The 15,000-nt window shown below is 34.6% G+C and overlaps 1 protein-coding gene across 3 annotated transcripts in view; it reads left to right on the top strand.

Annotated features, from left to right (window-relative positions):
- LOC145285801 (uncharacterized) overlaps positions 1–15,000 on the top strand; it is a 665,485-nt gene that overhangs the window by 59,164 nt on the left and 591,321 nt on the right. The window contains exon 1 of one of the 3 annotated variants that reach the window (XM_080134184.1): positions 1,835–2,332. The exons of the other annotated variants lie outside the window; for them this stretch is intronic. The gene's annotated coding sequence lies outside the window, so the exon portion shown is untranslated. Of the gene's footprint in view, positions 1–1,834; positions 2,333–15,000 lie in introns of those variants that run through there. 3 annotated transcript variants of the gene reach the window in all.

The following is a 15,000-nucleotide window of genomic DNA, read 5'->3' as shown; positions in this document are numbered from 1 at the left end:
AATTAATGTATAACTGTATATTTACGCATGCGTCGACGGGTACTTGATCTACTCACGCCTGCTAAGTTCCAATTCATGAATTTTTACACATTAGCAGCCATTTTTCTGACCGAACACATAACTGGATTTGTTACATAGGTCAGAAAACCTTATATATACAAATTTCTAGTATGTAGAGCAAGAATGTACAGAGTAGTTTGGTAGAGAATGTTCCACACACATACACACACAGAGTCACTTTTATATATAGATAGATGTATGAAATAAACTGCGAAATCATTTAACAAGTTTTGCAAATTAGAACATATGGTTTATTTTAAAAACGGGAGATCCATTAATACAAACATTTAGGAAATGAAACAAAAAGTTAATATGAACGCGATATAGTGTAGAAGAGCTCAGAGGCGGACATAGTTTTTCCTTGGGTATGCAATGTATTCTTAGATTTGTATCATGTTCCCACACTCACATAGCAATCAAGTTCGTAAAGACTAGATTTAAAGAGGTTTCCATACATTTCAGTAACGTCCTCAATAATCTGACCCACAAATCCGGACTATTTTGAAGTTAATTGCCTTATCTGTGTCTGATGTATATTTCTGGAAAGGCTTTTCTTTCTCTTTTTGAGGAATTAGTCTAATGTAATCGCCTGAGGCATCCCTACCGGGCAATAGTGGTACTTTGTAATTTGGACTGCTTTTCAAATTCATATGATTAAACAGCTTTATAAAACCATATATCCGTATTTGTCCTGAAATATTCTTTTAATGTACTACTTTGCATTATTCCAATGTCGTATGTTGGCACGTGAAAAACCTATAAAACTGTTGAGTTCAATTGCTTTTAGGTTTAAACTTACATCCGTTTTGGTTAAAGAAATAAAATGATGTCGTATTAACACATGTTTTATAACAGAAGCGAATTTCTCTCTACTGTCGCCCTTCTCTCCCTCTGTTTTGTTGTTTCAATCTTCTCCTACGCTCCATCTTCTTTCGATTGATTGATTTGGCTCCGCATTTGCTTTCTCTGCATCACTTTATTTTCCTCTATCCATTTCGTTTTCTTTATCGCCTCCTCCATCCCTTCGTCCATGACTCTCCCCTCTATGTCACTGTATCTTTATTTCTCTATCCATCTTTTCTCTCTCTTTGACATTTTTAAAGGATTATTAAATATCACCCGAGATTCCCATCTTGAAAATTAGTCCGGCAAAAAAAAGGGCCATATATGTGGTCCTTTGTCCGTCGGACTGAGGTATTCGTCCCAGGTAATACGAGAAATTTTACTCCCACGGGACTTGTCTTTTCTTCTTTGAAATGGAGTAAGTTTTTGATTACTGCTTGAGGCGCCCTGACCGGAGAATGCCGACGGAGCTGCTAAGGCATTATTACTAGCCAAGAATGCTTATCTCTTAAAGACGCTGGTTTACATCTCCCCATCGTCCGACCTTATGTGACATTTTTCTGCGGCAGGATGAAAATAAATGCGATTTTCTTTTCTTTTTCTTTTTTAAGCTTTCCCAAAATCTGTTCATCATCCTGTACGGACCTTCGTAACCTTTACTTTCTCAGTGTCTACTACTCTATATATGTGCATGTGTTCCCTCTCTCTGTGTAACACGCACTCTCTATCCTCCTTTTTCATTTATTTTTTTCCTTTTTCTGTTACTTTAATCGTCTAAATGCCTTTCGAATATACTCTCTAACTCTCTCTCTTTCTCTGTCTGTCTGTCTTTCTCTCTCTCTCTCTCTCTCTCTCTCTCCCCTGTTGCTTTTTCACAGCTCCCACTCCTCTTTCTCTTTTCATTCTTTATCACATAAATTAGAAAGTTCATTTGGAGGAGGAGGGGTAAGAGGAGAAGGAGGAGGAGGAGGGTAAGAGAAGGAGGTGGAGAATGAGGAGGAGGAGGAGGAAAAGAATACGCATGTCTTTTATGGTCGACGCGTGTCCTGCTTTGGCGACACAGGCAGACGCGTGCTACTCTTGCCAGCGTTCATGTTTGTATACAAACGCACAAAGTTCCGCACGTGGCTGGCGATATAAGTAAACCAGGCCGACACATTCCGTTGAACAAGCTGAAAGGTGGGACTTGCTGACACAAATTGCTTTGGATTTTGGTTCGGACTCAAACACATACCGATCCAATTCGAGAGGGCTTCTAAGCAAAAGAGCACATGCTCATCTTCATAATGACGATTTAATACAATTTCATGTCCAAGGAATTGGGCGCTTATTTTTTTTTAATTATGGCGATGCTGATGATTAAAACGTAAACATAAATGAATCGATGACGCATTTTTGTATCATCATTTTATAGCTGCGCCAACAATAGGTAAGTACATAAAAGTAACGCTATCAAATATCTGTTCTATATTATATTTTCTATTTCCTAGATATTTCATTTATTTTGTGTCTTATTTCTTTGAATCATTTCTATCGTTATCATTGTTGTTTTTATCTTGACTATTGTTTACATTAATGTTAACGGTGTAATTATTTTATATATCGAATAGTGTGTCGTTTTATTTGTATTTTACAGTAATGTAATGTGAATATACTCAATATATAAGTATATATCTATGTTTTACTCAACTTCACCCCAAAATATGCCTATCGCCACTTAGAAGTAAGAGGCTCCTAATTAGGACCATGTATAAGAATAAACAAGATGTTGGTTTACGTAACATTTGAACTTCTGGATATCAGTACAACCAGGGAAATACGCAGTACTATTCTATTGCATCTTTAATACTTTCTCCCCAATCACCCCTCTCTCTCTCTCTCTCTCTATATATATATATATATATATGTATATGTATGTATATATGTATGTATATGTATGTATATATGTATGTATATGTATATGTATGTATATATGTATGTATATGTATATGTATGTATATATGTATGTATATGTATATGTATATGTATGTATATATGTATGTATATATGTATATATATATGTATATATATGTGTGTATATATATATATATATATATATATATATATATATATATATGTATATATAACAAACCTACAGACACTAGTGTTTCATGCTTGGGCAATCTTCAGGGTAGGAGACGATAATTACTAATTCCGGATAGAAAGTCATTGTGACGTGATAGTCAACCCTTACACCAACCATTACTTTACATAGAAAAGAATTGAAATCCATATTATATGGAGTAAGCATTACATAAACGCTAATCTTTGTTATATAATATTTAATAGCTAAGGTTGAGACGTTACGATATATATATATATATATATATATATATATATATGTATATATATATGTATATATATATGCCATTTTATATTACTTTTAAAGTTATGGCGATTTTTTGTTGTTGAATATTTAAACGACAATACAGTATTCGGTATTAGTGTTCCCTTTCTAGGAGAACGGTGAAGTAGTTCATAATTTTTGGGTGTAAACAAATAAATATATATAAAAAATATATAATTTATTTTTTACCCTTAAACAGTTATCTACATACACGTGTTTCAGCGGTCTACAGCTCACCAGCGTAACTTGACTGTTACAGAGCTCTAATCTTAAACCATAGGTACTATTATCGAGTGCGGATATCTTAACACCACGGGTCACAGCTGAAATATCCTTTTTTATTGTTGACTTTTAACGATAATTAAATTCCGGATTAGCGTCTCATTCACTCAGTCATAGTAACTATTGTTCGTGGTTCGAGCCCCAAAACAATCAGGCTATGCTGATGAGCCATATTTTTTTTATTTTTCTACATAGGATCACCAGTTACCAAGGTCTGGAGGCCACTCGAAGATGCGTGTTAATAAGTGTACAATAGTCTAGAGAGTAATCTTGTAGTAATCGTTAGTTGTGGAAATTTGGTAAATTCAATTACTTCACGGGGCAGTTCAACAAGAATTTGCTTATGTTGCACTTGAAGGCGACCTACTTGCTGTCAGCTTAAAAGCAGGAAAACGGAGGGTGTTCCACCAGTGTGCAGTTCTAAGAACGAAGGATTGTTCATGGAATCTACGTTTGGGTTTAGGCACGGAGAAAGACTGTGGGAAATTATTGATAGTGGTTGCAGTTAGATGAGTGTTTTTCGTGAACGTTTGGCGAGGTGAACAGTAGATTGTAAGGTGAAACACGTGTACGTTGATAATTGTTTATAGGTACAATAAATCTACAAATATACATGATATATTTATCTGTTTACATCTAAAAATATGGTCGATCTTTCTAAGAATAACTACTTCTCGACCGTTTCACAAAGAGACAGTAATACCTAATTTAATTATCGTTAAAAATCATTAAAAAAAAAACAGCTTATATAAGTGATCTTCTCCACCTCTACTAGTCTGCTAATTTTTGAACTACTGATTATAATATTATTATACTTGCCTTTTTTCCTATTGTTCCTGGCCTTCGGGCCAGGATCAACGTGTAGTATCTTTTTCCGGTAGATACTACAAGCAAAGGCCATTATAAGACCTTGGTCAATGTAGGGGAAACCCTTCATACAAAGTGTCACTATCTAGCTCCCATTTCCTACCCATCGGGAGCTGGTCCCCTTTTCCATCCCCCCTCCCTCTCTCTCCACATTAAAAAACGGCCGTGTGCCTAATTTGTTCAGTGGGGAAGCAAATAAATACTTCCTGGCCTTCGGGTCGGGATCAAAGTGTAGTATCTGTTCCGGCAGATACTGCAAGAAAAGACCATATGTGGGGGTAACCCCACATATCAGACCTTAGTCAATGTAGGGGCAACCCTTCATACCAATTGTCAGTATCCAGCTCCCATTTCCCACCCATCGGGAGCTGGTCCCCTTTTCCCTCCCCCTCCCTCTCTCTCCACATTAAAAAACGGTCTTGTGCCTAATTTGCTCAGTGGGGAAGCAAATAAATACAATCTGTTCTGCAGATGCTACGCTTAAGATAATTTTTACCAGTCAATGGAGGGGAAACCCTCTATATTGGGACAATTATTATTTTTGGCAACCAGAGTGTCCCCTTTTGCCTACTTTTAGGGGAGCTGGTTTTTACTCCACATTAAAACCGGCCTTGTGCCTAATATTCTTTGGTGGGGAAGCAAATAAATACATTATACATAGGACTTCGACTTGTTGAATAAATTCGATTTGTTCTCTAGACGCTATGGGACAAAATTGTGAAAAAAATGGACGTTGGCAAGTGTAATTTGAACTTAGTATTTCTGTACGCATGTAAAAATATATATTTTTTTAGCTTAAACAAACTAATTTATGAATAATTTGTATGTGACTGGCTGTGGCTGTGTTTATTTGTACTGAATTATGTTTAAAATAAAATTCATTATGGCTGCTGTAATTCGTCTTGACTTGTAAATTCCACTGTATGTTTGTGGTACTCTTCTTATTTTTAACGGTTTATTATATTCTCGCTTGTCGGACTCTCTTTTTCTTTATTAATAATAGGTTATACGCACAAGAACTGATTAAAAATAAACTAAGATGAATGTACAAAATGTATAACGATGTTTCCAATTTGGATCCCTTTTTAACCCTTAACAATTATTTTGAACAGCCAAAGACCCATAAAATAAACGGTCTGTAAAATAGCTAATCATTTGAAACTTCTAGCGTCGCTCTGCGACTTCCGATTTCAGAAGTGATAGAGTTTGAAAATATGGAGAGAGAAAGACAGACATAGTGCCTTTTACATATTAGATATATATCTATTTTATAAAAGTCACTTTCGGTTTCGATTTTAGTTGATGTCACACAAATAGTTTTTTTTTTACTTTTGAACTTACGACTCTGCAATAATATATACGAAATCTGGATAAATTAAAATATCATATTTAAGCGTATTTTATGACCGGGCAAAGCCCAGCCCCCCCTACTGATATATATATATATATATATATATATATAACTCTTCCCTTCAGAATTGAGTTTACTTTATGTCTTTAGCTTCCACACACGCACACAAACGCGTATATATATATATATATATATATATATATATATATAATGTGTGTGTGTGTGTGAAAGCTAAAGGAATGAAGTAAACTGAATTCTGAAGAGAAGAGTTATCGGTATATGGTGTGTATGTATGTATGTATTTACGTATGTATATATATGTGTGTGTGTGTGTAAATCTTTCTAACATATCCAATTGCGTGTTCGTAATTGGATTAATGTATAAAACCACGAGTCCTAGACTCCTCTCTGCCTTGAACAATACCTGACCGATCTATTTGCACACTAAGACTAATGGGAAATATATGGACTGCAATGTTCTCCGCAACTATAAGCCGAACATAATAGTGATTTCGATGGATCTTTCAAATAGTGTATGCTTAATAGGTAAACTGCAAAGTGTTAGTTATTTCGTCACTAAGACAAACCCTAAACTTTGATTCTCGATGACTCATCGGTTTTATTACGCTAATTTTTCCTTCCGCTTCTTTCTGGAACACTACTAGTCAGATATTCAATTTGCTATGATATGGTGCAGTGAACAAACTATTATATTGTCCATTCGATACATAATTGTAGATCATTAAGGATTAATAATGATTAGTTACTACAATATCACATACACTCTAAACAAAAAGCAATGATTCTAATTCAACGGCCCATAACTTTGCATTTTGAGATGATTTATAACACAAACATTTCTTACTAAAACACCTGTTGCTTCCAAATCTCGTTGTTTTAAGAGACAGATTTCCTCACCGTAAATGCATCAAAATTTTTCGTTATTTTTTGTGCTTTTTTTTCTCTTTGCATTTGTCAATCATAAGCCCCAAACAATCCCAACAATTCTCCTCTACAAAACAACCAAACCAAACACAATGAATAAATCTATTAATAGATGAAGAACTTAAATCATAAAACTTTTAACTGAAATGATTTGATTCAACGTTGAATTTAAATACCTCGGAAAAGTTTGATATGCCCTAATACAAATCGACCAAACCAAACTCAATTAATAAATATTTGGAGATATAAAGCATGTGTAACATCAAAACGGTTGCTAAAATGATTAGATTCTGCATTAAATAATCGGAAAAGGGTGGATATGCCGTAAACAAAAACAAACGACACCAAATTAGATTACCCACGATACCCAACGCTCGACAGTGACTTATAATATAAACCCTGACCTACGGTAGGCGTATCAGAATTCTTGGGGAATTTTTGACACCCCTTACACGAAACTGCGAATAAAATATTTAAAAAAAACTCGTAATTTCTCCTTTAAAGGTGGGTTGCTTATTTTCTTTATGGATTATATATTATTTCCAAAATAAACTATTAACTATGTATAAAAAGTAATATAAATATTATTTTTGATTTAAAAAAAACAAAACATTTTTTTACGTAATGAAATCAATTAAATTTTACGAGTTAAATAATTTTCAATTTTTAAACTTTAAAAATCTATCCAAATTTTTCCATTAATTCAATTTTTACGATATTTTCAGGGTCAATGTGAAATGTTATGCTCTTTCCAATAAACTGAATATAATATTTTAGACAATTGTTTTTTTTTAAATTCACGCCCCCCCCATTTTGAAATGTCTATTAAAAAGTAAATAATTAATTTACTCACCAAAATTTTATATATCACAAATTAAAGATAAAATATCAATAAATAATAAATATCAAATTTAAAACAACAAAAAAGAAGTGTTTTTTAGAAATTAACCTGTAAAGTCCGAAGTTTAAAACCTTTTTTTTTAAACACGTTGTTTTTTTTATTTGTTTTTTTTTTAATGAAACTTTGGCCCTTGCTCATTTAATTGAAAACAAAAATAGGGTTTGAATTACATCTTTCGAGTAGTTATAAACTTGGAAAGACAGGGGGTCGAATTATTCAATATTTTTTCACGCATTCATAAGGTCAGTTTCTTACACACATAGACCTACGGTTTATCTGTCAACACTTATACTAATGTAAATATGTAAATATTAGAATCTTTATAACTAAAAGCGGATACGTGTGTGTGTTTATTTAGCGCCAAAAATGTAAACAAAAAGCAGTAAAAAGAATAACAAAACAGTCGTAAACAATGGTTAATATGATATATGCATCGTCATACTACTATGCTGTTGACAGTTTTTTCGCAATATTTGTTCCTATCAACTGCCCTTTACAGATGTCCTATGCTCACGTTATAGTGTTTGTTCTTTCTTCTGCTATTAATAGACGACTTTTTCTAGACTGAAAAAAAGTTTTATTTCTCCGACTTCATTTTCTGCGTGCTGAATTTAGACAACAGTAAATAAAGACTTTTTAAAAATCCAAATCTGCCACCGTGGAGAAGAACGTAAATAGAAACCTTTAGGTGACGGTAGCTGAATGGTTAATGACACAAACTGCAGTCCTGTTCAGCAAGGTCCAAATCCAGTTCGTTTTACAGACGCGCTTTCATCTAACACACATCAGACCTTGTGTCAACCTTCTTGGACAGGATGTAAATAAATACTTTAAAATAGGAATATCAGGCGTTTTAAACAAACACCCCATTCGGATTTATGTATAAATAACACCCTTGCTGTGTATGAGAGATACATCGGCTGATTAATGTCTTGTTACGGATATGTTTTAAACACTTGTTCTACTCAACACTATAAGAACTGGACTAAATATCGGCACAGACATTGAAAAGAATGATTACGACTTTCACCAGTTTCATTTCCAAAGTATTTTTCTCGCCTTATCGATCTTTATATTTTGAGATATAAAAAAAAAAAAAAAACTGTACGAAACTAGTAACATTGATTTACGGTATTATCCTTATAATCATCAACTATTTATATTTCTTTTATTTTATGTACCCTCTTGCAGTAAGTAAAGATTATGTTACCTAATAGGATTTTTTTGGCGAGAGTTACATTAAGCACATGTCATGATAACTTGGCAACAAACAGAAACAGACCAAGCTGCAACTGGTTTTTATTGAATCGGAGGGGGGGGGCTAGGCGAACTCCTTTTACAAAACACCAGGTGTCGAATGATATTACATAGAGATGACATCACGTGTTTGAGAAGCAGAACAGAGTTTCAAGTCAGCCGGAATCAGGAAGTGAGAAAGAATACATGCATTTGACTATATACGAAGAATCGAAGTGAATGTTACCTTGAGACTCTGCCCGTATGTCCTCATTTTCAGACTAAATTAGAAAACCCAGTTAAGAAGTAATCAGAATTAGATGTAGGTTTCTACAATTGTAAAGCTTTCTCAGGAAAGCCAGCGTGTTTTGTTTCCACGCATGAGTAGGTTTACCTTGTGCTAAAATAAATAAAAAATCATCAACCACGAAAGATGACGGCCCACGCATGGAAAAGGGGCGATCGGAGACGTAAGGCTAGCGACCGTACACGTATGTAAAAATAGTTTGTTTTGATGATTTATTGCTTGATCACTCACTTGCAAAAAGACACGTATTCGAAATTGCCCGCTACGTAAAAGACAAAGTGAAAAATGTTTTTAATATTAAAATGCTACACATGTGATAGGCTCCCCGGAATAAGAGCTCAAAGGGGAAGAGATTAAACGCGGATTCTTATGGAATTAGGGAAGAACAGGTTAATAGTTTAATATCGACTTGCATTCCTAAGCTTTTCCTTAAAAACAAGCAAGATGCGGTTGTTTCAAAGAGTAACCTTTCTATTGTCACTAAGCGACTCGATTCCAGTAAACAATTTACGGTTTTAAATGGTTCAGCTGATGAATTGTGAACATGTCATGTTTATATAGTAAGCCCTTATTAAGATACGACATTTCTATATGAAAATGTTGCCAGAGTTCGATCAATGATATTCATTTTTTTTTTACAAAGGCATCACCACTTATGAAGGCCAAGAGGCCACTCGAGGATAAGGATTAAAGAGTGTACAGTAGAAATTGGACAATATAGTAATCGTTAGCAATGGAGATTTGGTAAATTTGTTAACTTATATGGAACGGCTCATCAAAAACTTGTTTACGTTAGACTTGAAGACAACCATATTGTAGTCAGCTGGAAACCAGAAAAACGGAATACAATTCCATAGGCGTGCAGTTCTATCCATCATTAATGAATTATTGTACACTTGAAGTAAGAATATTTGTTTCATATTAATATTGATTGAATACTATAAATATCGTCTCACTGTTTCAAAATAATGTTTACAGCTGTTAAGGGCGTGGCTTCTCTTATTTTATCAAAAGGCAAGCTTCAATGCAGGCGTGGCCTATGAAATCTCATTCAAGAAAATCAATTTTTATCAAATGAGATCAATACTTACTTGTAACACAAGAAATGGATTTGCAACACTTTAACCTTTTTTTATTACATTTTCACCCCAAACAAAGCACATTGCCACTTTGGTGTAGGGGACTACAATTAGGGACACAGGCTACAGGGTTACTAGTTGGTGAGTTGGGCAGCAAGATGTCGGTTCGCGTAACACTTGAACTTCTGCATGTCAGTACAGTTGGGGAAGCAGGAACCTGGAAGGGATTTCCAAAGTCTAGCGGTTCTGGGGAATAAACTAGTGGAGTAGAAGGCTCTCTTACATCTAGGTTTGGTTTGGTTTGGTTGTTTTTTTTACGGCATATCAACCCTTTTCAGGTTATTTAATGCTTAATCTGGTGATTTTGGAGAACAATTTTTTAATATAGTATATTTGTTTTTTAAGTCGTATTCTATTTAACACATAGTTGGGACCCTAACAGGTGCTACCACTCCGGGTTAGAGTGGACCTGGGAGCAATGGCAATTACAGGGTTGCTCCACACTCCCTAAAGCCCGCAAGCTGGGGCCCTCACCATCGGATATAGTTTAAGGTCTTATCCAGGACCCTTGCATCTAGGGATCTCTACTGTGAAGGGGCGGGATTGTACTGCTTGTCGGATTTGTCGGAGGTATTTACGTAGAGGGGCTACAGGTGCTTGCAGCTCGTCGGAACATACACCGTTAAAGTATTTGTAGAACAGGCAGAGGGATACTACATTGCGTCGATTGGACAGAGGCTGAAGCTTGGAGGATAGTTCAGGACCTAGGTATTTTATAACATGAAAAAAGTGGCAACGGTGATTTGGTATTATACGTATCATTTCGAAACTTTTGACTCCTTTTTATATTCATGTGACAACCTTCACATGGTTTCATTTGAGTATCTGGCAGCTTAGGAAATGCCAATAACTGAGTAACGTGGGTTACAAATAACTGTATATGCTTTTTCATACGACAATAAGAAGATAGTAATCTCTGCACCATATTTACATTTTTTTTTTACTTGAGGGTTATCCCTTATCACAGCCTTAAAGCCACCCAAGAATAAAGGTTAATGACCGTTAGGTAAGCAGGGAGACAACACCGTGATGATCATTAAGGGTGGAACTTGGGTAAGGTTTAATTATATAAGAGGATTGCTCACACAAAAACTCATTTAAAGTAGATTTGAAAATAACCATATTTTAAACAGCTAGAAAGCAACCCCACGTTACCTATTAAACGGACAGCTTTATGAGACAAAAATTTGCTTTTGTAACCCAAAGATTAATCGTCACTCCCGGTTCCGCAGTGTCCTTGTATTTCCACAGAAATAGGTTAAACTCAGTCAGTTTTAAATGAATGGAAAATCCAATCCCATCACAACCGGATCTATCTCTATTACGTAATATTATAACTTTCTTGCTCTTTGTTTTGGTCCCGATTCTATCAAATAGAAAACACATGTAAAAGCGCATATAACGAATATGTTTTACTAGCAGGTAAACCCGAGGTTGGTCAGGATGGAATGAGGATGAACAATTGTCTTACCCTGGAAATCTTTCTATTATATTTATCAAAATCGGTGAAATCGTCCATTTTGTATCAAATCAATTTAGTACCTGCTCTTGTTATTGACCCCATTCCCCGCAGTTACTGGAAGCAGACTTCACATGAGCCCACGCAGTAACTTAGCTCACAATACAATGTAATCTATATTGCACTGTAGAGAATCTACTGTTAGTTTTATAAAGTGATTTATAAATAATGGCTTCACTTAAAGTTTAAACTACAAAAGCGATTATCATCGTTCAATTGTGCTCTAAAGAAACAATGATTTCAAAAGCAACCTTTTCATATCAAAGAACCAACTGTAGATTTTATGAAAAAAGTTTTGCATAATTAATTTAATTACAGTTAAACGTACAAAAATCAAGTATTCTGGTTTAATTGTGCTCTTATAAGAAACATACATTTCGAAGGAACCCCTATCTTATAAAACAGAATCTATAGTTGATTATAGGTTGGGCCTTTCTGCTTGATAAAACTTTTCAAGTGTATTTTTGATGTTAATTTGTATAAAAAGTGGCAACTTTTCTAAAAAATTGACTTCCTTCTTTAATCAGATTTTTCGATTTTCAATACTTATCGAAGGCATTCCAATAAAAAACCTACATAAGAATACGGCATAATACATTACGCACTTTCGTGTGAAATTTAAAAACATAATCAGACCAGTCATTTCATGACCAGTCATGAGTTCATATCATATCTCGTTCGAATATCGCTAGATTCAGCCACTCTGATGAGTCGTAGACAACGAAACAAGTCTCAGTGGATAATTATATTTTAAAAATGATATATATATATATATATATATATATATATATATATATATATATATATATAAAAAATACAGTACAGTATTTAATAGACATGTTTATAACCAAATAACATTGTAAATAACACCGTAAGGCGGGGCAAATGCCGTAACCAGGACCGGAAAAACATTGTATTCCACGTCGTAACCTGTATCCCGAGGTACTACTGTATTTATAAAAAAATTCATGTTTAAGTTCTCTGGGCAGAATGTTTGAGCAGCACATTTATTTATGCAGAGAGATTAAAATAAACATGCAATGACTTAAAGTTCATGTCAAGAATCTTCAGTCTATTTTTCATTGCATGATTTTGACTTATGTAAAAAATTGAAGGCATTGCTTTGGCGTCTCACTAAGTAACTTAAAATTCGCGGAATCTTGCTTAATCGATGTCTTATAAAGAGGAAAATTAATATAAAATTGCAATGTTTTAATTCCTAAATAGAGCTCATTATTATCATTTGTTCGCTACAAAAAACGTTTAAACACTCTAAAGAAACTGAATAACGACTTGTTTTTAATTCACGTCAATACTTACTGGAAACATTTCACAAAAAATTAAACTATATGGATTTTCACAGGCTGTTTCAAAGGTGTGCAGCCCAATCTTTCGTTTTTGCATGAAAGAAAGGAATCTAAATATGCCCCACTTGATCACCTCCACGCGTCGTAGATGTGTTCTATAATTCATAATTATCAATCTGTTAGCAATTGGATTTTACACATAGAAAGATATAAATATATACCTTACTTTATATAAATAGAAATCTCATAAACTCGTATGAAAAGTAATTTTCATGTAACTCCCAATATGAGCGAATACTTATGTCACTGCATGTAGCGATATTTTTTTAATAGATATATACTATGTATTATTTTCAACCGCAAAATATGTGAAACAAGTACAGGGGTAGGAGAGAGGCAAACAAGCGTTCCCAAATCAGGTGCAGTGCGTTAAAATCCATCGGTAGACGCGCTTCATGCCATAAGCAATAAACTTACTGCACCCGAAAGACAAGAGGCAAGGTCGTGGGAGGCTGGACCTTCTAGAACTGAACATGTCATCAGTCGTTCCTCTGCCCACAAGAAAAAGATGAACAACAACATGAATTTGTTAAAACTAAACCATCATCAAAATAATGGCATGACAATAATTTTTATAAAATCACCTTTTATCTCATTTCACCGATTTTTTAAGGGTCATAGGAGGCGGTTTGTGAAACGCCAATTAAAATATAACGCATCAGAATTGGGGCACCTTTAATCATACGTTTAGGAAGTAATTAGGACAAACTGCATCTATGCTTTAAAGTCGTGTAATACCGAGGAGTTGCCCGCCCACTTTCAGTCTCACAGCAGCAAGTGTAGTTGAGAGGGTGGCCCAATTCTTACTGTTCTTTCAGCGGCTGTGTAAAACCAGTGAATGACTACCGCATGCATTAATCTAGTTTTTCGTTGCAAACTTGCACGTTTACTCCTTCGTCTCTTTCTTCTTGTATCCATTCAGTGTTTTACATTCGTCGTCCTGAACTTGTCATTATGGGTGTGTCCGCTTGTCATTTACTATCTTTTATCAATGGAAGAGGAGGAATGGAATGGCACGTAATTTGTAATATATGTTTAAATTCTCCACCTTCAAGAGTAAGGCAGGCACGTGCACCCACGCATAACAGGTAAATATGTATACTTTATCCGAAATCATGTACCAATGATGCACTTTCGTACACACACACACACACACACACACACATACATATATATGTGTGTATATATATATGATGAATAAGACAGAAGCTTTGGCTACATATCTGCGTTTACCAAAAGTCAAAGGCAGATGCAAGCATTGACTATCTACGTACTCAATAAAACATGAAAGTTGTATTAAATATGTATTGGAAGTGTGTTTGTGTGTATGTAAATGTAAGTTTAATTTAAATAAATACATATAATACATTGCAAATGTAACATTGTTGTAGTGTTATCCGAGATCATTTACCAATGATGCACTTTCGTACACACATACACACACATACATACACACACGCACATAAATGTTTGGAGGTACAGAATTTATATACAGTTTTGAAAATAATAAGCGGAAGTTTCTCATGAGCTCTTTCGGCTATCATCTCATCAGGAGAAAATCGATAGCGTACAAAATAATATTATGTCGAAAATAAAGAGTTCTAATGGGGAACTTACTGAATGTGCCAAAAGTACGGGGACACTAAAATAAATTTACTAACGTTTAAAAACGATTAAAATATTGGCACAACGAGGGGGACACAAAAAAAAAAACTGGAGAAAAGATTCAACGTTCCTCAAAGAGAAACAATGCGTTGGATGTTTCCTTTTGCCGGCGCAAAGGACTCTTTATTTTCG

Source organism: Euprymna scolopes, chromosome 10 (genome assembly GCF_053919585.1).
Source record: "Euprymna scolopes isolate OS-2025 chromosome 10, ASM5391958v1, whole genome shotgun sequence".
Taxonomy (NCBI): domain Eukaryota; kingdom Metazoa; phylum Mollusca; class Cephalopoda; order Sepiida; family Sepiolidae; genus Euprymna; species Euprymna scolopes.
The sequence above is the reverse complement of the archived record's forward strand: the minus strand, read 5'-3'. Positions and strand labels throughout refer to the sequence as shown.